Source organism: Dasypus novemcinctus, chromosome 10 (genome assembly GCF_030445035.2).
Source record: "Dasypus novemcinctus isolate mDasNov1 chromosome 10, mDasNov1.1.hap2, whole genome shotgun sequence".
Taxonomy (NCBI): domain Eukaryota; kingdom Metazoa; phylum Chordata; class Mammalia; order Cingulata; family Dasypodidae; genus Dasypus; species Dasypus novemcinctus.
The window spans coordinates 7,495,571-7,508,304 of NC_080682.1; positions in this window are offsets into that span (position 1 = coordinate 7,495,571).

Here is a 12,734-nt window from a genome sequence, read left to right on the forward strand (position 1 = left end):
TTTCATTTGCTGGCCCTGGAAGAGGAAGGAGAGAAAATGGGCGTTGATGCCCCCTGACTGGCAGGAAGCTGGTCTTTGAGGTCATTATCCCATTTAACTTAATCCTCAGTCCCCTGCAGCTTTGGGTTGATTGAGCCCATTTTCCATCTGAGAACACTGAGGCCTGCGTAATACAGGGTTCCCTGTTTAGGGCAGTAGGACATGCCATCGCCGGATAAAAAGGTAGGCTCAGGCAAGGGGTTCTGTTGGAGCAACAAAAAGGTACAGTTGGGGTTGGTCCGATTCCGTTGTCAGCTGTTGGGCAGACGCAGGAAGTAGAGTGAGTTTGAGGTGAGATCTTGTCAATTTCCTCTTAAATCCCTTCGGTGACCAGAAATGGGTGCATATGTGCCCCCAAAGCAGGGACTACCTTGATCACAGCAGCCCTGACCTGGAAACCACAATGCCCACCAACAGTGGAATGTGGAATGAGACATGGTCTAGTTGCACGATGGGGTGCACACAGCCAAGAGGAGAGACACCCCTCAACCTCCTGCAACCAGGTGGGGGAATCTCCCAACACATGGCGGAGTGAAAGAAGCCAAACACCAGATGACACATGCTGTATGGCTCCAATTAGGGAAAGTTCAAAAACAGACACGACTACGCCCTGCTGGTAGAAGTCAGGATGCTGGTGAGCGTGGGGGCGGGAGGACGGGACGGGGTCTGGTGGGATTCTGGGGTACCGGTCACGTTCTCACTTTGATCTTGGTGTTGGTCTCTGGGTGTTTGCACTGTGACAAATCGTGGCACTGTTTCCTTCTGATTCGTCTCAGACTTATGATTTGTGTCCTTTTCCGTGAATGCTATTTGCTTCGCTACAACTTAAAAAATGAAGACACCTCATGTGGCTGCCCATGGCCCCAGGAACAGAAGCCAAACTCCTTTGCTTGGTGCACAGCCCCCGCGTGCTCAGGCCCCGCTGGCTTCTCTGACCTGTCATGCCAACACCACCTCCTTCCCACCCCCCACGCGCCACCTCTCTGCCGTCTGGCGTTCTGACACCTGCCAAGCCAATTTCTGGCTCAGGGATTCCTGCTTGCCGGCTCCCTCTGCTTGGAAAGAGCTTTCCCTGCTCTCTCATCATCCTCTGCTCATCACCCTACAGGAGTCACCTTGCCAGAGAGGCCCTCCTGGGGACCCTTCCTAGAGAGCCCCCCCCTTCAACAGCGCACCTTTTATTTCCTTTGAAACACCAGCCACTGCCTGCCATGAGTTTATTTATCCATTTGGTTACAGTTCATTTCCTGCATCACTCTTCTAAGGCTCCATTACGGCATCGACTCCTCAACCCGACCCCAAGAGGCTCTACTATCCTCAGTCCCATTTCACAGTCAAGGACGTTGGGGCTCAGAGAGGTTATGTGGTCACACAGCTGGAAAGTAGTGGAGCCAGGGTTGAAACCCAAGCAGCCTGGCCCCAGAGTCCCTGCCTGAACTCTACACTTGGACTGACCTTGCCCGCTGTCTTTTCTTGTGGTGTACCTGGCACACAGTAGGTGTTCAGTGAATGTCTTTTTTTTTTTTTAATTTATTTTTATTTATTTAATTCCCCTCCCCTCCCCCGGTTGTCTGTTTTCTGTGTCTTTCTGCTGCGTCTTGTTTCTTTGTCTGCTTCTGTTGTCGTCAGCGGCACGGGAAGTGTGGGCGGCGCCATTCCTGGGCAGGCTGCTCCCTCCTTCGCGCTGGGCGGCTCTCCTTATGGGTGCACTCCTTGTGCGTGGGGCTCCCCCACGCGGGGGACACCCCTGCGTGGCAGGGCACTCCTTGCGCGCATCAGCACTGCGCATGGGCCAGCTGCACATGGGTCAAGGAGGCCCGGGGCTTGAACCGCCGACCTCCCATGTGGTAGACGGACGCCCTAACCACTGGGCCAAAGTCCGTTTCCCAGTGAATGTCTATTGAATGAATAAATTAGTGAATGCCGTGCTAGTGGCTGGGGGGGGAGGGGGAACCTGGGCCCTGGAGAGGGTGCTGAAGGGAGGGGCAGGCAATGTCTGAACTGATGGCAGAAGGAGGCTGGAGGCAGCTGGAAGCAACTGAGAGCTAAGGTCAAGTCCACCTGCAGCCTCCCCTGCTGACCCCGCAAGGCCCAGAGGCTGCCTCCGAGGGGGCTCTGCCTTGAGGGTCCACACCCTATCTGGGGGTCCCAGGCTTGATGACTCAACTGTCTCTGGCCAGAGGCTCCTTGGACCCACGGGGCCTCCCCAGGGACGGGTTGTGGCTGCAGGGCTGGGCGGTGAAGGCCACAGCTCCGGTGTCATCATCCCCCAAGCCAGCGCGCGCATCAGTGGCTGGAGCCAGTTGCATCGCGGCCTCCTGACCAGCTCTTCAGCAGCCTGTCCTGGAGGTGACGTCCATGGTTCTGTCCCTCTACCCCAAGGGGGCCCGCCTGCACCTTCTCCCAGCAATCGGCTCTTCCTTGGCTTCTGGGCCAGCGAGAAAGCAAGGACCCCCTCAGTGAGGCACTACCCTGCGGGGCGGGCCCAAGGGATGCTCCACCCCAACCCCATTTACAGAAAAAGAAACTAAGACCCGGGAAAGAAAGGGCGGGCCAAGGCCGCACAGTTGGGAAGCTGCAGAGGCCAATGCTTGGGCAAGCAGCTCCCTGCTTCCCGGGCCCTGGCCCTCAGCCTTGGCCGCTGCCTGCTCCACGTCTTGAGGCCTGCTCCCGCTCCCTCCCCGTGGGCCCAGCTCTTCCAGTTTTAGACACACATCTGGGAAACACATGCTGGGTTCAGAAGGACGTGGAGTTGAGTTCGCTTTCGGGGCACGTGGCTTCCCTGCGCTGAGCTCTATGCTGTCTACTGTGCAATCAGGAGGTCCGGGGCTCCCTGCCCAGGTCCCCCAAATGGCTGGTTGGATTCGTCTCCCATATGTTCTCTCTTTTTTTTTTTAAAGATTTATTTTTAAAAAATTTATTTCTGTACCCTTCTGCCCACCCTGTTGTCTGCTCTCTGCATCCATTTGCTGTGTGTCTGCTTGCATTATCAGGCAGCACTGGGAATCTGCGTCTCTTTTTGTTGCATCATCTTGCTGCATCAGCTCTCCATGTGTGCAGTGCCACTCCTGGGCAGGCTGCACTTTTTTCATGCAGGGTGACTCTCCTTGCGTGTGGGGCACCCCTACACGGTGGTGCCCCTGCGAGGCATGGTACTCCTTGCGCGCCGTAGTACTGCACGTGGGCCAGCTCACCACAACGGGTCAGGAGGCCCTGGGTTTGAACCCTGGACCTCCTATATGGTAGGCAAATGCTCTATCAGTTGAGCAACGTCTGCTTCCCCATATGTTCTCATTTGTACTCAGGCACATGGGGAAACTGAGGCCTGGAAAGCAGGAGTTAGCAGCTGTGAGTTGGCAGTGGGCAGAGGGTGGTGCCCTCTGTCTCACCCTATCCCCCTTGCCGGGCCCTGCAGGGTGTCTGGCACTTCCCAAGCCCCCTTTCCCAGGCTGGCCCTCCTGGCTGGGCCTCAGGACTTGCTCTCCACCTGGTCTACTCCTTCTACTGCATCTTCCACCCCAACCAGGTGTGTGAAGCTGCGGGGGGCAGTGATGGAGGAGTCCTTGAGGACCTGGAGTTGAGACCCCTCGCCCCTCCAACTGCTCAGAACTGTGGCGAGGAGTTGCAAGGGGGTGGGGAGGGTGGAGAGAATAAGAGGGAGAGGAGGGGCAGGGGGACAAAGGGGAGGGCCAGGCAGTGCAGTGGGAGGGTTAGAGCTCAAGGTCCCTCGCCGCTGATTTAGTGGTTTTCAAACTTTATTTATGCCCCAGAAGTCTGTCTTTCTTCATTCTCTGAACGTGATCAAAGGTTCTGGTTGAAGCCAGGTGGAGGTCTCCACTCTCCCCCTCCTCTGGGAAACACAGTTTGAGGTCCAATTCACTGAGGCCTGTTTTGTTGGGGTGCTGCAGAGGCTGATAACGGCCCCCCAGAACTGCACACATTGCCTTTCATTGTGGGAGGGACTCTGCAGGTGTGATGAGGACCTTGAGGTGGGAGACAATCCTGGGTTATCCACGTGGGCCCTAACTCACAAGGGTCCTTAGAAGAGGGAGTCGGGTGGGTCGGGGGCAGAGAGGAGACGAGGGGGACGTGGGGCCATGCGCTGAGGAATGAAGGCCGGGTGGCCTCGAGAAGCCGGAACAGGCAAGGGAACGGACTCTCCCCTCGAGCTTCCAGGAGGAACAGTCCTGCCCACACCTTGATTTTAACCCAATGAGACTCATTTTGGACTCCGGACCCCCGAACGGGAAGAATACATTTGCGTTGTTTTAAGCCACCAAGTCTGGTAATTTGTTATAGCAGCAAAAGGAAGCTAATACTCCCAGGGTGGATCCCGGGTGACCCAGCTTTGGAAAGACTAGCAGCAGGGGTGGGGAGGATGAGGGATAAGGATGCTGTCCCCCAAGGGGTTCCAGGAAGGAGAGAGGACTGGCTGGAGTGTGGCTCTGACTCCCTGCTCCCCTCTCCACTCTCACTGGGTGCTGGGGCTCCAGGCCTGGCCTTTTTTTGTCCACCTTCTTCATCAGCTTGCAGATCTTGAAGATCTTGTACCAGGAGACTAAACCCTCACTCTCCAGTTGGCCCTACTGCTTTGCCATCCTGGGGTCATCTTTTGGCATCACAGACGAGTGTGGTCCTGGCCCTGGCCTGGGGGCTTGGCATGGCCCTCCTTAACCAGTGATGCCCAGAGCCAGCCTAGGGGAACTTCCTGCCCTAAGAGACAGACATAATCCTGAAGGAGGCAGCCAGGGCCCTGCCCTCAAGGGGCTTACATTCTAGTGGGGAAGGCAGGACCCAAGCAAGCCAGGACAATGCTTTCAGATTGTAATTAGTCTCAAGAAGAAAATCAAGCAGGGCAGCCTGATAGAGAGCAGCTAGGTGCTCAGGAAAGGCTTTGGGGGTAACATCTGAGCTAGACTTAAAATGATGGGACTCTCTGGGCCAGTCCAGGCGGAGGGAATGGCATGTGTTAAGGCCCTGGGGCTGCAGAGAGCCGTGTGTTCCATGAGCTGTCAGAAGGCCAAGGTGCTTTGGGGGATGGGGACGATAGAGAAGTCCAAGAGGTAAGCAGGGGCAGGACCTGGGAGCGATGGGAAGAGGGGCCTCCATGACTGCAACAAGTCTGTCTCTGGCTACTCTGTGGACAGGGCCTGTTGAGAGACAACAGTCAGGAAGCAACTGCAGGATCCAAGCAGAGAAGAGGGTGACTTGGAATGGTTTCATCAAGGACGGGAATGGGCAGATTTGTCTCTCTTGGTGACACAGTGATGGATTGGGGCAAGGGGTCCTACCGTCACTGTGACACCAGTCATTGGGCTAGACTGGAAGCTCGTGCGCAGGGAATGTGGTAATGGAACAAGCCAGCCTTGGGGAGGTTTTGCGATCCTCTTCATGGGACAATGTACACTACTTGGAGATCCTGTCTTGATACAGTTAAAGACACACCAGTTCAGCTTCTAAAATGGCTGAAAAACCATTTGCATCACTCCAGAAGCCTCTCTAGAAAATACCAAATGAATGCATTCTTAATGCCTGGGAAAAAAAACCCTTTTCCCCCCATCTTCTCTCACCCTGTCTGATGCTTCCTAAATGTCTCTACACCCCAGCTTCCAACGCCTTCCTGAGCTGCCGGTGCAAGCTTTCTCACCCACCCCCTGCCCTCACACTTCAGCTTTTTGTCTCTGATATTTTTCTCCAGCGATGAACTCTCTAGTTTTCCGGTGAAAATCCAGCCAGGCGTCTGATTTATCTATACCCCACCCCCCAAGGATCCAGAGTTGCACGGTCAAGGCCAGGCACCCTCACGGAGCAAGGAGAGGCTAAGGACTCAGGTTCATGTTTTCTCCAGTCACCGGCATGGAGAAGCTTCCTAAAGATCAAGGAAAAGCCACGGCACAAGTGCTGGGGTCTGTTTCAAACCCTCTTTGTATTCATGATCTCGTTCAATCCTGGGGGGCTGATGCTCTTACCAACCCCCTTGGCTGATGAGGAACCCAAGATCAAGAGAGCTGAAACCACTGGCTCCAAAGCCTGAGCTTTCTCTCCCTTCACTTTCCTTTGCGCTCAGCTGGGGTTCCCGTCATGCTGCGCCCGAGGGGCACCCACGCTGCCTGATCCCACACACCTCCCCCGTCCATGCCAACCTGAGGATGTGGCCCCAGGGGCAGCTGTCACCCACACAGCTCCTGGGAGACACTGGGAGGCTGGGAGCATGCTGCTGAGGGCTGGGACCCAAGATGGGCAAGCTTTTATTTTTATGAATTGATTCATTTATTTATTTGGTACTGGGGCTGGGGACTGAATTGGGGACCTCCTATGTGGGAAGCTGGCACTCGACCACGGAGGGACACTGACTGCCGAGTTGGCTTTTTTGTTTGTTTGCTTGTTTGTTTTTTTTTAGGAGGCACCAGAAACTGAACCCGGGACCTCCCATGTAGGGAGCAGGCACTCAACTGTTTGAGCCACATCTGTTCCCAAGGTTTAATTTTTTATTAGAGAAGATGTGAGTTCACAAAACGATCGTTTTTTTTCCTCTCCCCTCCTCCCTCCCCCTGGTTGTCTGCTCTCTGTGTCCATTTGCTGTGTGTTCTTCTGTGTCCACTTGCATGCTTGTTAGCAGCACCGGAAATCTGTGTCTCTTTTTTTTTTATTAAAGATTTATTTTTATTTATTTCTCTCCCCCCAACCCCCCCGGTGTCTGCTCTCTGTGTCAATTCGCTGCGTGTTCTTCTGTGACCGCTTCTATCCTTATCAGTGGCATTGGGAATCTGTTTCTCTTTTTGTTGTGTCATCTCGTTGTATCAGTTCTCTGTGTTTGTGGCACCACTCCTGGGCAGGTTTCATTTTTCTCGTGCGGGGTGGCTCTCCTTGCAGGGCGCACTTGCGTGTGGGGCTCCCCTACGGAGGGGACACCCCTGATTGGCACAGCACTCCATGCGCGCATCAGCACTACACCTGGGCCAGCTCACCACATGGGTCAGGAGGCCCTGGGTTTGAACCCTGGACCTCCCATGTGGTAGGCAGACGCCCTATCCGTTGGGCCAAATCCGCTTCCCAAAGCCATCATACATGACATACAGGATTCCCGTACATCACCCTGCCATGGGCAGGTTTGGATGGGGGCAGGCTAGAGATGCGAATGCTGGTAGGGACGGCAGGGACACGTTCTCCCAGGGCTGGCCTCAGCCTCCCTGCTCTCCCTTTGCTGCCCCCTCCCACCATCAGGGATTAGGGGTGTCTACCCCACAAGCCACCTGGACTGCCTCCTTCACCTGTAGCTACACTGCCACTGGCGTTAGGGCACAGGACATTTCAAGGAGGAGCCATAGCTCTGGATGTGGGGTGAGGGACCCCGTGCCAGTCATCCAGTGCCTGCCCAGAGTGACCTGCCTGCTGGCCCCTTCCCTCCTGCTGAGGAGAGCTGGCTGTCACTCATCTGCCCCTGGGGCTCAGGAGCCCAGCACCAGTGTCCTCTCGGCTCTGTCCCTGCAGCTCCCTCCCCGGCTCCCTGCCAGGCCTCCTCTGCCCACTGGGCCATTTGCGGACGGAGAGATGGCCTTCCTTTGGGCACAGTCCCAGCTTCCAGGAGTGTTGATGTTGGGCGTGGGAGGGCGGGAGGGGCCCTGTGGCCTGTGGAGGGCTGGACTTGCACTTGACCAGGTTTGTGGGCTAGGGAGAGCCCATCAGGGCACCAGCTATGCCCTCAGACCTCCGAACCAAGTTGCCTCCGTTTGAGTCAAAATAGCCGTGGGGGCCAGCCCACCACCCACCCGACCCCCCGCCGTGATCCCTCAACCCCACCTTCCCCAACCTGCCTCTCAACCACCAGGCCCCAAGCTCCCACCAGGCCCCTGTTGCTGGCGGCCAAGCCAGCCTCACAGCCAGGCCTCAAAGCCTGGCAGCGGACGGCCCGGCAGGAGCCCCTTGCCCAGCCCGGTCAAGGAAGTGAGCCTTGGTATCTGTGGGGTTCTCCCCCATTTCATTCCCACCACCCCCAAACGTTCCCCCAGGCATCTGCTTGGACCATGTCACTGAATCAACTAACCAGACTTTCACCTTTTCCAATGAGCACATTTTATGGGGATGTGGGGGTGAAGGAGACACCATCCTTGACCCCTGAAGGCTCCCGGGCTGGCAGGGTGGTGGAGTGGGTCGCATTACATCGCCCTAAAAGATATGTCCCCAGTACCTGTGAACGTGACCTTATTTGGAAATAGATGGATCGGCTAAATTGAGATGAGGTCAGACTGGAATATGGAATCCTTCTTTTTTTACATTTTTTTTTTTACTTCTTCCCCCTCCTCTACCCCCAGCCCCGCCCCCCCCCCCCCCCCCCGCCGCCAATTGTCCGCTCTCTGTGTCCATTTGCTGTGCACTCTTCTGTGTCTGTTGGACTCTCATTAGGCGACTCCGGGAACCCATGCTGGGACCTTCTGGAGTGGGAGAGAGGTGATCATTCTCTTGCGTCACCTCAGCTCCCTAGTTGGCTGTGTCTCATATTGTCTCCCCATGTCTCTTTTTGTTGCATCGTCTTGCTGCGTCAGCTCTCCTTGTGGGCGACACCACTCCTGCGTGGGCTGCACTCCTGCACGGGGCTACACTCCTTGCGCAGGGGGCACCCCTGTGCAGGGTGACTCTCCTTGTGCGCAGCACCACTCCATGTGGGCCAGCTCACCACATGAGCCAGGAGGTCCTGGGTATCAAACCCTGGACCTCCTATATGGTAGGCGGAAGCTCTAGCAGTTGAGCCAAGTCCGCTTCCCCCACGGTATCCTTTTAAGAACAGGAGAAGAGACAGACCCAGAAGAGAAGGTCGCATGATGACGGAGGCCGAGATCGGAGTGCTGCGCCTATGAGGCGAGGACAGCCAAGGATGGCAGGCAAATGCCAGAAGCTGGAAGAGGCAGGGAAGCCTTCTCCCCGACAGGCTCTGGACTGCAAGCCTCTGGCCTCCAGGACTGTGACCGCACCTGTCTGTTGTGGTAAAGCCCCTCCGTTGTGGGGCTCTGGGACAGCAGCCCTAGGAAACTCAGGCGCACTGGGTTAGTCATCGATTGGGAGGGATCTCTGCCCCAATCTGAGGGGGGGAGGGCTTCCTGGAGAAGGTGACCTCTAAGCCAAGGCCTGAAAGAAGCCAGGCAGATGGGATGGGAGAGGGCCTTTCAGCAGTTTGCTGGGCTGTAAACACCACAAAAGCAGGGACTGGGACTGACCTGGTCATCCCTGCATGTCCAGCACCTGGGAGGTGCCCAGTAAATCCTCAGGGAAGGGAAAAATGGAGCAAGATGGGTAGGCCTGGTGGGTTCCAGGTGTCTGCCTTTATCCTGTGGTTCCTGGAAAGACCCTTTTGTGGGAGGAGTTTGGCTTGGGGATGGGGTGGGGGCAGAGCTGGAGACCCTGCCACCCAGCAGGGACACCTGCACTCCAGTTCCAAGGCCCCAGCCTGTGGATGCACCCAGCCCTGGTCCCTCTTGGCCCTGCACCCCAGCCTGTGTCCTTCCAGGTACTGAACCCCAACCTGGACCAAGCCTCCTCTCTGAACCTTTGCCCTGACTCTCAGACCTGCCACAGATGCAACAAGAAGCTGGGGCTTCTTCTGTTTTGGGGACCCCATTTTGCAGTTGGTTACTTTAGGGATCCCATCTAAGAACCTCAGTTTCCCCATCTGTACAATGGGGTGTTCCTCATCATTTCTATCTCCCAAACTTATTGTGGGATCAGTGAGATGGCATGTCCAAACATAAAGCACCCCACAAATAGCCCTGCTTTTGTGTTTTCCTTTCTTTTTTTTCCCCCTAGAACTATTAATTACATATTTATTGAACACTCAAGGTACTAAAAAGGAGCTTAATAATTTTGTTGAATGACATTATATCAACTTAGGTATTATGTGGATAGCTTTACATTAATAAAAACACACACATGAAATGTATACACGGCAAGACTGGAAATTTCCTTCAATAACTTTATTCTTTACAAAATGTATAAATAAATAAAAACAATTCAACTTCTAAGAAGACAGTATTGCTATCCTGTGTTTTCCTTTCTGCACGAGAGCAGCCATATATGCTCCTGATAGAAAAATCATGAAGCACAGGTAAGCAAAAAGGAAAAGGGCGTAATTCCCTAAAATTCTACTACCCAAGGGCACATCTTGGTGTCTGCCCCGAGCGTGTGCTGGTGGCCAGTAAGAAGCGGGGGGAGTGGATGTAGCTCAGGGGTTGAGCGCCTGCTTCCCACGTAAGAGGGCCTGGGTTCAATCCCTGGTAACTCTTTATGGAAAAAAAACAACAAAGTGGGGTTACCCAAACCACAGGGTTGGGGTGGGACACGACCTCAGGCCTGTCCTTCTAGGAGCAGGCTCTCCTGACAACTCCAGGTCCTGCTGTGAGGAGGAAAGTTTTCAAGGGTAAGTAAGTCAAAGGGCATTTATTAAGCATCAACTGCGTACCTGTGCTCCTGGGCTGGACTGGGAAACAAGCCGCTCACACCCACCTACCAAGTTGATTGCCTGGGCTTGTCACTGGGGGCAGGACTGTGCTGGATCCACCCTAAGGGCTGTGGGATTTCCGTGCACGAGGGGTTGAGGTCTCAGTGGGAGGGTCTTGATTCAAAGACAGCCTAGTGCCTCGGAGCCAGGAGCCTGGCAAGGGCCTACCATTTCTGACACCAGGGGAAAAAAGGATTGCCTACAAAAGAGGAAAAGAAAATTGAAGATAATATAATGCTCAAATGTTTTGCCAAATAGTGAATGCACCTCTACATAGAGTCATAGAGCATTCCGTTTACTATGAAATGTGGGCACAGCTGTGTGATGAGTTGTGGGATGTGGCCTCCTGGAGAAAAAGGACCTAGAGTCTAGGAGGGTCTTCAAATAATCTTGACCCCCAAATTCTTTCCCTACACCCCCAGGCCTGAAACTCCCTTGGCTCAATTTGCTCCAGCGAAAGAGAGAAAAAAGGGTGGGCCCATCACCAATAGGGATTTATTTAAAAAGGGCAAAGGAGACCCAGAGAAAGCACAGGGATACATCTCCCGACCCCTTCCCAGAACCCCAGCCACAGCCGGTGTTGCCCAGGAGAGGTCTTGGGGCCCCTCGGAGCAAGCAGGATGTGGGGCAGTTGCAGAACTCGTTTGGTGGTGGTGGCAGGTGTCGCCAGTGGGGTGCTGGGCAGAAGCTCACAAAGGTTTGGCGAGTTCAGGGCTGGGCATGGAGCCCACGGGGGGCTCAGGGCAGAGGGAGGATGACACACGGGGCCGTGGGGCTTGGCACTGTCCGCCTCCGGTCGCATCATAAAGCCCACTGCCTGGGCACCGACCTCCCTTTGGTGCCAATCTGTCCTGCCCGCCCTGCAGAGCCCGACGGGTCAGAGCGAGAGCTGGACCCGGACCAGGTCACCTGCTTGAGGGAGCCTGGGACAGAGTCATCACAGATGCTTCCTCGGGAACAGAAGGAATGTGTGGCTCCTAGGACGCAGTTCTTTTTTCTAGCCTGGACTGGGGCAAAATATTTTCTCTAAATGTCTTAATAAGCCAGGAATCACAGGTCAGGTATTTTTGTTGTATTTTCTCATCAGTCACTCCAACCTCCCCTCTAGCCTTTACCGTCCCTCACTTTAAAGTTCAGCCACAATGCTCTTTGCACTCTTCTCCAAACACACCAAGCCCTTCCTTGCCTCCAAGCATTTGCAAATGCAGTTCCTTTTTGCCTGAAATGCTGCTTTTTTTTTCTTATGTAAACTCCTATTCATCCTTCAAAACCCTATCCTGTGAAGTCTTCCCGTGACTCCTCCAGCAAAGTCACTCCCCTTCTCCTTGGGGTTCCCACAGCACCTGGGACGGCTCTCTGGTGTACCACATACAGTGGATGGCCTGGAATTATTTGTTTTGGTGCCTGCCCCTACTTGATAGCTGGCCACCTTAAGAGCAGATGTCTGTTTTATTCCTTTCTCTATCCTTCAGGCCCCGCATACCGCAGGAGCTTTGTCAAATAATTTAAAAAACAAGAACCCACGTTTATTAGGCCCTTGCCGGGCACAGTTCTCAATGAATTACACATATTGACTCACTTCATTCTCCAATGCCTCAGTGACAAAGGTCCCATTATCACTCCTTACTTTCCACATTCGGGAACCGAGGCATAGAGAAGTGAAGAAATGTGGCAAAGTATGGACGCTAGCGAGTGGCAGAGGTGGGATTCAAATGAATGAATAATGCATGATAAATAAATAAATGAGTAAATCAAGTGGAAGGAGAAAACCAAGTGACGAGGGGGGCCCTCAGTGCCAGGGAGGAAGCACTCCCCCTCAGAAAGGAAGATAAACCCTCAATCCAAATCCAGGCTTCTCATAAATATATTCTCTCTTTCCCCCCTTCCCACGCCCTCTCATTACTGCCTCCCACTCAGAACTCTCCTTGTAAAAATAGCAAACCCGAAGGAGTCTGACGGAAGTGCTTGGCAAAGACCCCACACAGCCCGTGACCCCTGGAGGTGGGTGGCAGCTGGGGCCCTGCAGCACCGGCAAGCGAGGCACTGGGGGGCCCACTGGGAGGGCCCTTTGCCCACGGCCCAACATGGGGACAAGGTGCAGTGTCTGCCTGGCCTCCTGTCGCAGTCCCTCCGGGCCGCCCCCTCCACGTCGCCAGGCTCCAGAACAGCAGTTCTAGAACCCGGGCCCTTCCGCCTCTTCCTCGGC